Source organism: Aphelocoma coerulescens, chromosome 4 (genome assembly GCF_041296385.1).
Source record: "Aphelocoma coerulescens isolate FSJ_1873_10779 chromosome 4, UR_Acoe_1.0, whole genome shotgun sequence".
NCBI lineage: Eukaryota > Metazoa > Chordata > Aves > Passeriformes > Corvidae > Aphelocoma > Aphelocoma coerulescens.
Window position 1 is genome coordinate 55,183,192 of NC_091017.1, and position 12,507 is coordinate 55,195,698.

The following is a 12,507-nucleotide window of genomic DNA, read 5'->3' on the forward strand; positions in this document are numbered from 1 at the left end:
CTTGGGAAGTACAAGTGAGCAAAACGATGCCTTTCCAGCAGTCTGAAATCTAATGTCAGCACTGAGGCCTCTATCATCAGGCTTAGCATATGGATGGGGTCTTCAGAAGCATCCACTACAGTATCGTTTCACAGAAAGATGTTTATAGAAATAGAATCAATATGGTAATTTCCCCTAAGAGGAAAGCCTACCTGGGGAACAAAGCACACATTTTATGAATTCCTGTGGTTATTTCATTACAGAAAAGAAATGGAGATTGTGAAACCTGTGCCTAAGAGAGTTGGTCATCTGGCATGGACATGGTATTTGGGAAAGCTTGGGTTGCTCTTTTCAGAGGCATGCATCGCCCAGAGCTTCGATACTCAATGCCTTTCAAAGTTAATTCACCTCTTGAAACCTCCTGAGAGTGCCTGCAGCAGTCCCTGCCTAACGACATAGCCACAAGCACCTGTGATTTCAGGGCTGTTAAAAACCCACCTATGCTTTGAAGAGTAAAGGGTGGAGGTTCATCCATCTTCCATCCATCAGCCATGCCAGAGACTTCATGCAGCAGCAGTAGTCTACATTTTCCCAGCCCACTGCCTTTTTTTCCTGATGACAAGGGAGCAAAGCCACCTACAGCCAGCTGTGGCACCCAGCAGTAACTTAAGTTCTGGGGCTCATTTCCAAGAGGAGCCAGGAACAACCTCTTCCTTCCACCTGTTTCTTTGTGAATAACCATGAACAGGCTGGATTTGGCTCAGCATTGGCTTGCCTTCCTTTTGTGATACTCTGTGCAGCTTTCCACCACTGTGGCTACCTGGGGCTCATAGGACTCTCTTCCAGAGAACCAAGAAGAGAATTCAGCTTCAGTGAGTCCTTGGGTGTTTGCCTCAGCTTTGCAGATGGGGAGTGACAGCAGAGCTGCTACAAGGTAGAAATTTTAATTCTCATTGGGGTTTATCATAACTGTGGAGTTCAGTGCAAAGTACAGTTACGCAAATACACTCCACCGGCTGTCACAGGCTGCAGGTTATTTCCACTTTTTTTAAACTCACAGAGTCTGACATCACAGTTTGAAATAATCTCAAAGCAGTATTTTCAAGAGAATTCAGAAGCTCTTGGCCCTGTATTTATTTCACAATATCAAAGTGTTTCTAGAAAGAGCTACCAAAATGTTTCTGCTGTATTATCTTTAAAAAGGTTACCAAAAGGGGTGAACTCTGGAAATAAAGCGGTTCAGGAATCTCCATAGATAATATTGCAAACAAAATGCTGCCACAAATAGCATGCACATATCTGAAGAACTCACTTTAATGCTAAAGTTATACACTTTATTTAAAAACTGTGTGTCTCTTCATTTTTAATAACAAAATCTTCCTACATCTGGAAGAAGAGGTAGTTAAAACTCTATCAGCTGCTGCTGCATGCACTTGTAATGCATTATGTGACAGCCTATCTTAGAACAGTGATGTTTTAAACATGCAGATCTAATTATCACTAGGACTATCTCTATGGAGACAAGAAGTTAAATAAACATGGTGTGGGTGGTTTTGTCCTGCTGTAGGAAAAGAGGATGCTCTAGATGGATGTCTAAGCCCTTCACTCCCATCATAATCAATTCCCACTGGGAATGTAGCACTCCTGAAGTATTTCTGGGCTGATTCACTGACTATCAAATCTGGTGCCATTCACAGAAAAGCGGTAAGAAGGATCAAGGGCACGTATCATTCAAGAGAAGTGGAAAAGTTATTTGTATTATACAGTGCTGTACTGTATAATACTAAGTATGAATACTAAAACACTGTAAAGACTGGAGAAATTAGACCAGGCACCTCAGGTTTTTACCTACTTAATCTCACCTTTCAGTGACCACATCACTCGACCTCCTTCCCAAGCTGGTTAGGAGAAAAAAAAAGTAGGATAATACATAACAGTGTGATCATTTGATTCCTTACTTATCCTAGAACCAGAAAAAGGGGATACTCCCAGTCACTAGATAGTCAAACTGAGACTCATTGCCACAAGATTGGGCTGATGTGAAGTTTTTAACTGAATTCTGAAAAAACCTGAGCTCTTAAGTAAGAATATCCAGGTGGTACAGCTTCAGTTAATAAAATATTCTGAAAGATTTCTGACATAAACCCACCCATTTCAGGGTGTAAGCCAATCTCCACTTATTGAAGGTGAGACCTTTGGTAAAAACTTTTCACCAACAAATTTCTTGTGTGTTCTTCTATATCAACTGCTGCTGTTCAATTCTAGAAATGAGTTTACGAACAGTAGATCACAAGTCTTAGGCTGTACACCACCCCTTATTTCAATATTCTAATGGCAAGTTAAAGCATACCCTCCCAGATTTCCCTCGTTTACATGGCTTTATTGTCTTTTTGTTTGGTAATAGTCCCTGTTATATTCACAAGGTCAACTTCAATCCTGGCCACAGTACATTCCACAGCTGAAGTCAAATAAATCTTCAAAAGTGATTAATTTTTCCTATTATTGCTGATTACTTTCAGTGATCAATACTTTCACTGGTGTATACCACTAATACATTTAAATGTCAATGTGGGAATCAATTAACTTCAATTATTTCCTTTCAAAGATCATGACATTTTGTTGTTGCTGAGATTTTAGGATATATACACACAAACTTATGACTACATTTGTCTTTAAAATTGTCGAGAATGATATGTACAAAACCTCATAAGTATAAAATGCTTTAAAATAATTTTTATAGAATAGTTAAAAGGAATAAAAATGAAAATATTTAATCACATAAAAATAGGCATATTAAACCCCCTGTAAATTCTAAACCCAGTTACATGTGAATTCTGAACAAAAAGGGGTTTCTCTAAACAATGAAAAATATTAATGATACAAGAGAAAATTCAATTATATAACTGTGTATTGTAATTCTCTATGATTTATAAAAGGCAAAATTCAGATATGCTATACAATATATTATCATTATGGTGCGACTACACTTTGGTCTAATAGAATCCCATTATTTAGAAATGGAAAAAGAAACCCCATTAGATTATAGGCTTAATTCCCTGCCAGTGCTGAGGTCACAGCGCTTTCACTCTCAGGCTTGTCTGTGTGAAAGCTGCTGGTACAGTTGAAGAGTTTTGTTGAGCAGGCAGAGATACAGAAAGGCAAGAGGAACTCTGTGTTGATGTTAACAGTCCCATGAAGGAATAAAAATAGCTGTAGTGGGTAAATCATCTTAATTGATAATTTTAAAGAAGAAAAATCTATTAAGATTTGGGGGGCAAACACCCCAAAAGGGAAATACACAGCAGTACTGTCAGTATATGAGGATTAAGGGTCAACTGAACCAATGCCACAACAGTGCTTTGAAATGAAAGTAGTCCTAGAACAGCATGAAGAGCCTTGTAACATACCTGAATGCATGAGATTTTTCTGGACCTACAGCTGTTGAGATGTTTCAGCTGATGCTGGCTTTGATGGGATCTACTCAGCATAACTTTTAAGAGTAAAACCACATATTGGGAATCAGTTTTAGCCTGAAGCTGAAATGAAGCAGGAGAAGAAAAGCTCTCTTACAGGCATTTCATTGGGGTAGCAGGGAAGAGAGATGGATACAACAGATTGATGCCCCAAAAGTCCCCAGCAAAATTATACTTGTTGTGGGCAGAACAGGTGAGAGACCTTTAAAAACTCTCCTTTCTGAGTCCTCAGGCAGAGGAGAAGGTAAGGGGGAGACATGCTGCTATGTGTGTCTAGAGGGCTGTGATCCCACTGAAACTCAGGTGTGCCAAAGCCTCTCCATAGCCTGCAAGTGTGGGCTCAGAAACTCCTCTGTGTGTTTCTTTTGCATTTCCCAGATCAATCTAGGTTCTGCGATCTCCTTTTCCCCCCGATGATAAATTAGTCACAGGGGATGTGCTCTCTGAAGAGGCTCCTTTGGCATGGCAGTTTCGGGCAGAGGAGGACTCAGGTTTCAGCTGAGAGTATCCTGCTATCCAGGGGGGAGTCATGTCTCCCAGAATTTTCTGCACAAAGGTAAAAGTTGAGACGTGTCTTCTGAGTTGTGCTGAATTTTTCTTACAGGGGACAGGTACACTAGAAATCCTCCTCCATAATAACTATTTCTTCCATCACAGCAATCACAGTCTCCATCCACCCACAAATGGCAGCAGGGCTTCAGGGGATTGTCCAACCCATTGCCACACAGTGCACCAAACCTGCTTTTATATGTCACTTGTTTTGCTCGTTGAGGTTATGAATTGTCCCCAAACAGTTTTTCTTCATGAAAGCTATTCAGTTTTCTGTGAGCACCTGGACCCTCCCTTCCCCCCCAGGCACCAAACTGCCACACAGATTAGGGAGTTGCAATGACAGGTCTCAAAATGCCCGGGTGTTGCCATCACTGCTGACAAGCCTGTGCTGCTGACAAAACTGTCACCTCATGCTTCAAGGAGCTGTGAAAGAAAAATGTGCTATTAGCAGAAGGGTTTCTATTCATGTATCATTAAAGGGGATTTGTGACTTTAACAAACTGGGTATTAACCATGCTGCTGGCTGCTGAACAAAGATATTAAAATTATTGCTTACTATCAGTGGCAAAACTGTTGAGAAATAAGTTTTCTGTTACTACATCAGGAGGCACAAATTGCTTAATCACTTGTGTCATTTATAACAATAGTTATAAAAACATATCAGATACTGCTAATCAGTGCAGCTCCATCTTATCCATGAGGATACAGTATTTCAAAACTCACACCCAGTTCCTGTTCTGAGATAATAACTTCAAAATGCTTTTTTTATTTAGTTGCCAGAGCATATTTTTTAATTTTTAAAGTCCTGGGCTGAGTAGTTGACTCACTAGCATACAACTCAAACAGATGAGATATCACTGATGGAAAACTGATGGAAAAGAAGATTTGAACAATTATACAGAACAGATAAGCCATTAGCTTCTCCCAGGACCTAATGATGAGCTCTGCTGGATCATTCAGGCTACAGCCATAATTAAAACTGGTTCTGAGTCATTCTGTTGCAGCAGAAAACATTAACAAAAAGGAAATCTTTGGCAACCTCCATACAAGGGAGGACTAGGATGAGACTGGTGTCTGACACAGGTAGGACTGAAATATTTTTGAAATATAAAGCTATAAGAAAGAATTGTCATTTTATTAGTATTTTATTTAATAAGCTACTGTTCAGAAGCATAATCACAGCTGAATAAAGACCTGAACATGCTTTTCCACCTTGTGTCACCTGTGGGAAGGCCATTATTCAATTATGCTAAATGTGTTACATTATTCTATTTATTCCGCACTTAAATTAGTCAGCTGTTTCAACCACATCTTTCATCCTGTTGCTTTAATTAGTTGATATATGTCATTTCTGTATTTGACCTCCTCTTGATGGAGACACTGACAGCCCTATTTTTGGATTGGTTTTTTTTTTCCAATTGAGAAGCACAATTTTGTGATAAATGAAGTGTGAACCCCATTCCACGTGGCCAGTTTGTTCAAACCATCTCAAAAGCTCCTTGTGAAATAAGAAGACATGCTAGGTCTGTGCTGCCAAAAGGAAAGCATTAAGGCTGTTTATTGCCATCCTTGGCCACTTCACAATTACAAACACAATTGCCTTTAAACATTTCAATTTAGAAAGAATATATGCAAAAGTGTTCCTAGCTGTAGGCTCATTGCTATTCAAGCAACCCCAACCACAGTCCTTGAAGCAGGTGGCCTCCTTTTTGGCCACCCCAGTATTTTCAGGAAACAGCTCAGCTTCTACTGGTAGAACAGTATACATAGACTTAATAGGGCTGGTTCCTGGTTTTGCCCAGTTGGTCAGGGTTTTTCCTTCAAATTTTCTATGTTCAGACCAAAATTTCATTCTAAATTGCCTTCCCAATGGCTTACCTCTGTGAGGCATCTTCTTCAGGTACAGTACTATGTAAATATTACTGCAGTGGCCAGAGTTAAGAAAAACATTTACTTCTATGCCATTTTCTTCTGTGTTTTGCCAAATCAAATATTTAACTATTCAACAGCATCTGTTAACATGCTAATAACTGGATAAATAAACCTAATGCAGGCTAAACATATTCTGCAATCCAGAGTACTCCTGAGGGACTTTCTGTTATCTTTAAAAGTGACCAGGGGGAGCATGAGAAAAAAACAAACATGAAATGAGCCCACCTAATGGAATGGTCCCTGCTCTAAGATATACTTTTAATAGTTAATTAATATTTTTTAAATACTTTGATGAAAATATATGCTTAGTTTTATTCTATTTGAAATAATTCAACTGGCAATCCTTTTTCAGAAAGAAAATTATTGTTGCTGCCTCACAGCTCAAGTTATTACCCAAAGTAATAAGCTTGGCAAAAAAGCCTATTATTTCAATTCTTGAATAAGGACTCCGTTCACATGTCTAATGCCCTGTGTAAGAGAATTAGCAGAAACTCATCTCAATGTGGTTTCAAAAGAGGAAACTAAGCAGACAGCCTTGTTAATTTAGCATATAGACTTGGAATAAAGTACAACATCCATCATCTCTTGAAATTAAATTAAAAATTGGTCTTGTGTCCAAGGAGAAGGAGCCAATTTTCTGCTGGAAGCAGAGTCTTGGAAGATCACTAAAACCCTTAATGGTTCTTTCATTGTGGGAGCCAATATGAAAGAAAAACCAGTTTGGGAGTTCAAATTACCCCTCACATTAAATGCTACAACATGTGCAATCTTCAGTTTGGGCCTGTTGCTGTTGATGCAATGCTTTCTGTCATCCCAGACACACAGGGAATTCCAGCTGTGTGTCTCTCCTGGTCCTTACAATCTCCCCACGTGCTACTGGATGCTTCAGCAATGCTGAAGAGGCTTTTGCATGCAGGGTGAAACACCCGTCCTTACCATATGTCGTGTATCGTTCTTGTTCTCCCACAGTAGGTTCTTATGTGTGATAAAAAGATGCTTGCAAACACACTGAGATTTAATATCTGGGGAAAGGGAAGCCTGAAAATATGTTAACAAGATTTTCAGCATTAAAGACAATTTTGTTTCAGATTTCAGCTGTTAAACATCTTAATTTGTTTTGCTTTTTACTCCAGTAACATAATGCTAATACACTCTGACAGCTTGTGACTTCACGCCGAGGAGGTTTTGCAAACCAATCTCTTTACTTGAAATTTGATTTACAAAGTGCTTTAGTCCCTTAGCTGTGTGGCAGCAGTCACTGGTGCTACACTTGTCATGACTTAAAGTAGGAGCACGATCTGGGCAGCTTTTCCTTGTTTGTTTATTTTCTCCTAGTGAAGGATTCACAGAGATGAAAGAATCCTTTTAACTATTTAATGTTCTCATCCATCAATAAACTCAGTCCAGAAAATACTGCTGTGCAATGTCTGGCAAAGGCCAAAGGAAAGGGTGGATTTTTTTGTTTTGAGGCATATATTAAACTCCTGGTGCAGAACACAGGTAGCATCTATGCAGTTTTTTTGTACCATATTTGTTTTGGATGCATTGATCTAACAGTTAATGCACAAATCTTTTGGATTCCATGTTTTCCTTCCAGCCCAACCTAGCTTTGGCTGCTCCTCTCCAGGAGTAAGCTCAGCTTACTTTCCAGGTGCTTATCCTAAATACAGCTGCAGGTCACTGCTGAGCCAGCAGGACTGCTTATTCAGCTATAGACCACCCCCAGCCTTCTGTGGGCCATCATTTCCCTGAGAAATCAGGTTTTTGACATGTGAGGAGTACATGAAGTGGCACTTCATAACACAAGTCCATGCAGAACAGGCAACAAAACCAGTAGATGACCACAAACATCTGCTCTCAGAGGCAGCCCCCCAGGCTGTGGCCTGCTCTTGGCAGGGGTAGTCTGCCACATGCATGTGGCTTGTATGGATGGAGCATATCCTGTCACATCCCAGCATCCTGGCAGGTATGTTACATAGCATAACCACCTCCAAAGGATAAACACCATATGGACTATTCCTTTGAGTCTTTCTATAATTAGCTGGAGAAGCTGATTTGGCACCAAAACTTAGTGAAAAACATTTTCTTCACCTTTCCTCCAGCAAATAAATTTTTAGATGTTTTAAAAATTATTTTATTAAAATAAAATGTCTGTTATTCTCCAGGCAGAAGGTGATGGAAACAGCAGTGTGGATGTTTCCATCTCTCCTTCTCCATAGATGAGACATTCAAGCCAAGGTAACAATCATCTAGCTAAGAAGTCAATCCTATAAAGAACAGAAAATAAACCACAGTTCCTGCCCCACTGTGGCAGGCATCACTCATGAAAACAATGTGCTTACATTTTAAATCTCCTTTCTCCCAGAAAAGGAACACCTTTTGCCATCTTTTCTCTCTAAAGGGCGTTTCCCCAGAAGGGTTCAGCTTGCCTCACTGAGCTCGGAGCACAGGAAATGATCTGCCAACGCCGACAGGTCTGTGTGCCCAACACCAGCCGCCTGCACGGCGATGCTGCGCTGGCTCCAGCCCAGCCGGCTGCTCCTGGTGGTCTGGTGTAGGCAGGGCAAACTCCGCTGCTGCTGCTGCTGCTGCTGCTGCTTTGTGTGCCGTGCTTCTAGACAGGCTGACTCCACACTGATGGGCTTCTTGCTCTGGTGATTTTTGCTGCAGTACTCGGGTAGCCTGGTCCTTCTGAACTCCACAGTCACTATGCTGTAGTCACAGTGGCTGGTAAATGCATGCAAAATGCTTTGGTTTGGTTTTCCTCTGAGTTTCAAGCACATTTATTGTCAGGTTATAGGCTAAATCAAATTCACTAGTGAAGACGTTCTTTGCACAAATTAAATGGATCTGTGACCCATGTATTCATTTGTAAAAACAGGTAAATAGTATTTTTCTGTCTCACAGTGGTGTTTTTAAATCTGATTCAACTAACCACTGAAATGGGCTTCAGTGTTTTCTGGTGATGATGAGCTCTAAAAACCAGAAAACCATGTTGAGCTAGCTACACTTTCATATAAGACCAGTGGCTCTGTACCTGAGGCCTGCTAATGATGTCTGCATATCTGGGAGTATGCATCAGGTATCCTTGAAAATCCAGGTGTTTCCAAGTCTCTGACATTTTGTACTCATGTATTGTGGCATTCAAAATGATTCAAAATCTAGTCCAAGTTATTTTATATTACTGCAATAATAAGGAAGTAATTGATATTTGTATTCAAGCTTCAACTCAGTACTGTCAAAAGAGATACATATTGTCATAAAACCGTAAGTAAATAAAACTGTACTTATTCCCTTTCCTGGATGAAAAGCACTATGGCAGCCTGTGGAGAGACATGTCCTCTTACATTTGCCTTGCTAGCCACAAGGTTTTAATAAAAAGTCTCAGCGCAGCATGCACACATCTTTGCCACACTTGGGCTGCTCCAACCCTCTTCTTACACACCTATTTCTGCTAGAGCATTCCCCCAGCAGGCAGTGCTTCCCTGTTTGCTGAAGTCTTGCCAAAGCCCACCAAGCAGCAACGTTGGCTATTTTACAGCCCTTTGTTCTAACTGCACATGCACAGGAAGCAGCTGGGAAATGCTGTATTGATTAACTGAGAAGAATTTCCAGCTAAAAAATCAAAATCTCCAGCATCTGAGGGAAAAAACTGAAACTGTCTGTATCAGATGCACAGCAAAGGTGCAGAGAGAGCAGCGGTGCCCTGAGCCAGGCCAAGCTGAATGGGCAGCCAGGCAGAGCCAGCTCCAGCCAAACGAGCCTCCTGGCAAGTTGGGACGTGCCAGGGGATGGACGTGCATGGGGATTTAACTGGTCTCAGAACAAGGCTGAGAAACTGGTTATGTCCTAGGCTGAGAACAAGAGGGGAGAAGTGCTACAGCTCCACCATTTACCTTTTGAGAGCTTGATCCTCACTGAAGTAGTTTTTCAAGGTTGGCAAACAGTTCCTGGAAGTCGGGATGCATGCCTCTTCTGCATCCAATGATTCACTTGCCTTTTCATTTTACCTTGCCTATAGCTGGTAGGAACTCAAGCTGATCACTTTTTGCATCAAAGTTTACCAAGTACAATGCAAGTCTTCAGCTCCTGGGGTAACAACACATGAGGGTTATTGTCAGCTGGAAGTGTGTGAAAACAGCCACATGCTTGAAGAGCCTTGACACAGTAAAGAAAAACATATCTACATGTTTAATTATATTCGTGCTGTAAGCAGATTCGAAGCATTCAAAACAGAGATACTGAGAAAACCAAGTATCAAGTGATAATATTTCATCATAAACTGTTTATTTGCACCTATACCTTGTTCAGTTATTTATCAACACACAGTCCCATGTGAAAAAATACAGCTTTGGAGTTATTGCACCACCTACATCACTTTGAAGAAATGCAATGACTGCAAATGTCACTGTACATAATCATGCAGGCTTTTTTCCCAGATATAAACCCGCCTGCATGGATGACTTGCAGCCTGTGCAAGTGAACAGCTTTCTCCTCCCCCTTCACCCCCCACCACTGAAAGGAATCACTGCAAAGGCAGTGCCACCACCTGAGCTCCTTGGAGTTTGGTTTTTCCAAAGGTTTCTCAGAAGTCCATTGTCTGAAAAGATGATTTAATGAGGCAAGCCTTGCAACGAACTATAAGCACCATCCTTTTCTGTATAAAACATAGCGCAGTGAAGGCATCAGTTAGCTGTGATGATTTTGATTCACCACTGTGCATTGCTGCCAGGGACACACTGGCCCTCATGCTGCACAATATTGTGGTAGATGGGCTGCCACCACACGCAGAAAAGTCAGCTGTCATGATTGGTTTTGAAAAGTGTTTTTAGTTTTGATTATCAAACCACAGGTAATTACACTGGACAGTATCATCCAGTCAAGTGAAATACTGTTTTACTCAGAGAAAAAAAAACCTTAAAATTGCCTGTTTGCTAAGGACAGAAGGATATAAAAATACCAATCACAGGTTCCAGGAGAAATATAAGAAGAAACTTACCAGCAAAGATTTGCAAGAAATAAAGACCTCTATTTCTCTAAAAAAATATTTGGAAAATGCAGCTGCTTCTCCACAAGGTAAACACAGCTGATTCTACAGCAAAATCTTCCTATGACTTTCCACATTGCTATGGGCAAAAGCCCATTAGTCACTACTTTTGAAAGAGATAATGGCTTTTCAACTGCTGTGTACCCCGGTGTATCTGTGACAAAAGCTCTGAGAGATAACAGCTTTGGCAGAAGCAAAATGGAGAGGATGAGAGTTCAGGCTGGTTGATTGGCCTCTGCCACTACTTCCCAGCACTGCCATCATCACGGGGATGCACGCTGGACATGTAGCTGGCATTCTAATATATGTGGTTGAAAGTGGGTTTGTGAGGCTGCAAATTAATTTTAAAATTCAGCTTTAGTCCACTGGAACAGATCTGTAATTATATCAGTTAGTGGCATAGATCCCCTACTTTGCCATAGATCCCTTCTTAATGTCATCCTACCTGTTTCAAAATAATAACAAGATACAAAATGCATTTAGTTGTATGGGTAAGATATGTGTGAACTGGCTTCTTTTTTACATAGAGTGCTGTCCTTTTATCCAATGTTTTAAACTCAGCTGAAGGCCTGTGAATATGTAGAACAACAAGACAGAATGCATTTCATAGGTCTATCTAACACTGCTGTCTTGATATTAAACCTATGTAAAGCCTGACTGGGACATGTCTGGGCACAGAGGGTTTGCAGCGTCATGTCTGGCTTCAGTGCAAGGCTTCCCCCCTCCAGACTCTGTAAGCAGTGTCTTCCACTCCCTAGAGACCATGACAAACCATGAGCACTTCCCTCTGCCCAAGAATGGTTTCAGTATAAACCCATGGAACCAGGAAGGGCACCAAAAAGCATCAAATATGAGCCAGGCCAAACGTCTTCTAAAAAACCTCCAGAACATCAGTTCACAAAACAGTTCAGAGAGTTTCCCCCTCAGGCTGGAAATTATCTGAGTGTTATCATTGTGTATCCATCAAGAACAACTTCAAACTGAGACTTGGTAACAGCACAAAAGTCCAACATAGAAAGCCCATGCTGCAATCTAGTCTACTTCAACACTTGAGTATTAATTAATTGACCATGCAGATGCCAAATCACTGGAATTCATTTTTCCTAAGAAAAGTTTGTAATTAGACTAACCCCCACCCCTACATTTAACATCTTTTGGTAAAATAGCCACTTTGTTCTCACCTGGCAGTGTTTAGATGTGGTCCCAGAAAACTGCATTTGGAGGTGACACCTTCAATCTGAATGATAGGGACACATTGCTATATGGGGGATTATGGCAACACCTCCTTGGAGTTGTGCACACTCACAAAGATCTATAAACCACCCCAAAGACAACCAAAGAGCACCTGGCCACTGGAAAATAGGGGATAGCCATTGCAAACCCCCAAGTCCAGGTCTCTGGAACAGCAGTTCCAGCATTACAACAAGGAGTTTCCAGAGATGAGGATAGCACGTTTCTGTTTCTGTGCTTGCAGTTGGAGTGGTTTTGTCTATAATCAGATGTAATAGAAAAAAAGGAATTTTT

At 40.8% G+C, this 12,507-nt stretch overlaps 1 long non-coding RNA gene across 1 annotated transcript; it reads left to right on the forward strand.

Moving 5' to 3' along the window:
* The first annotated feature begins 509 nt into the window (after positions 1-509).
* On the forward strand, positions 510-11,417 carry LOC138109090 (uncharacterized). Its single transcript, XR_011150257.1, has 4 exons — positions 510-913; positions 3,831-4,008; positions 8,102-8,174; positions 8,302-11,417. It is a non-coding gene; the product is annotated as an uncharacterized lncRNA (long non-coding RNA).
* Positions 11,418-12,507: the final 1,090 nt, after the last annotated feature.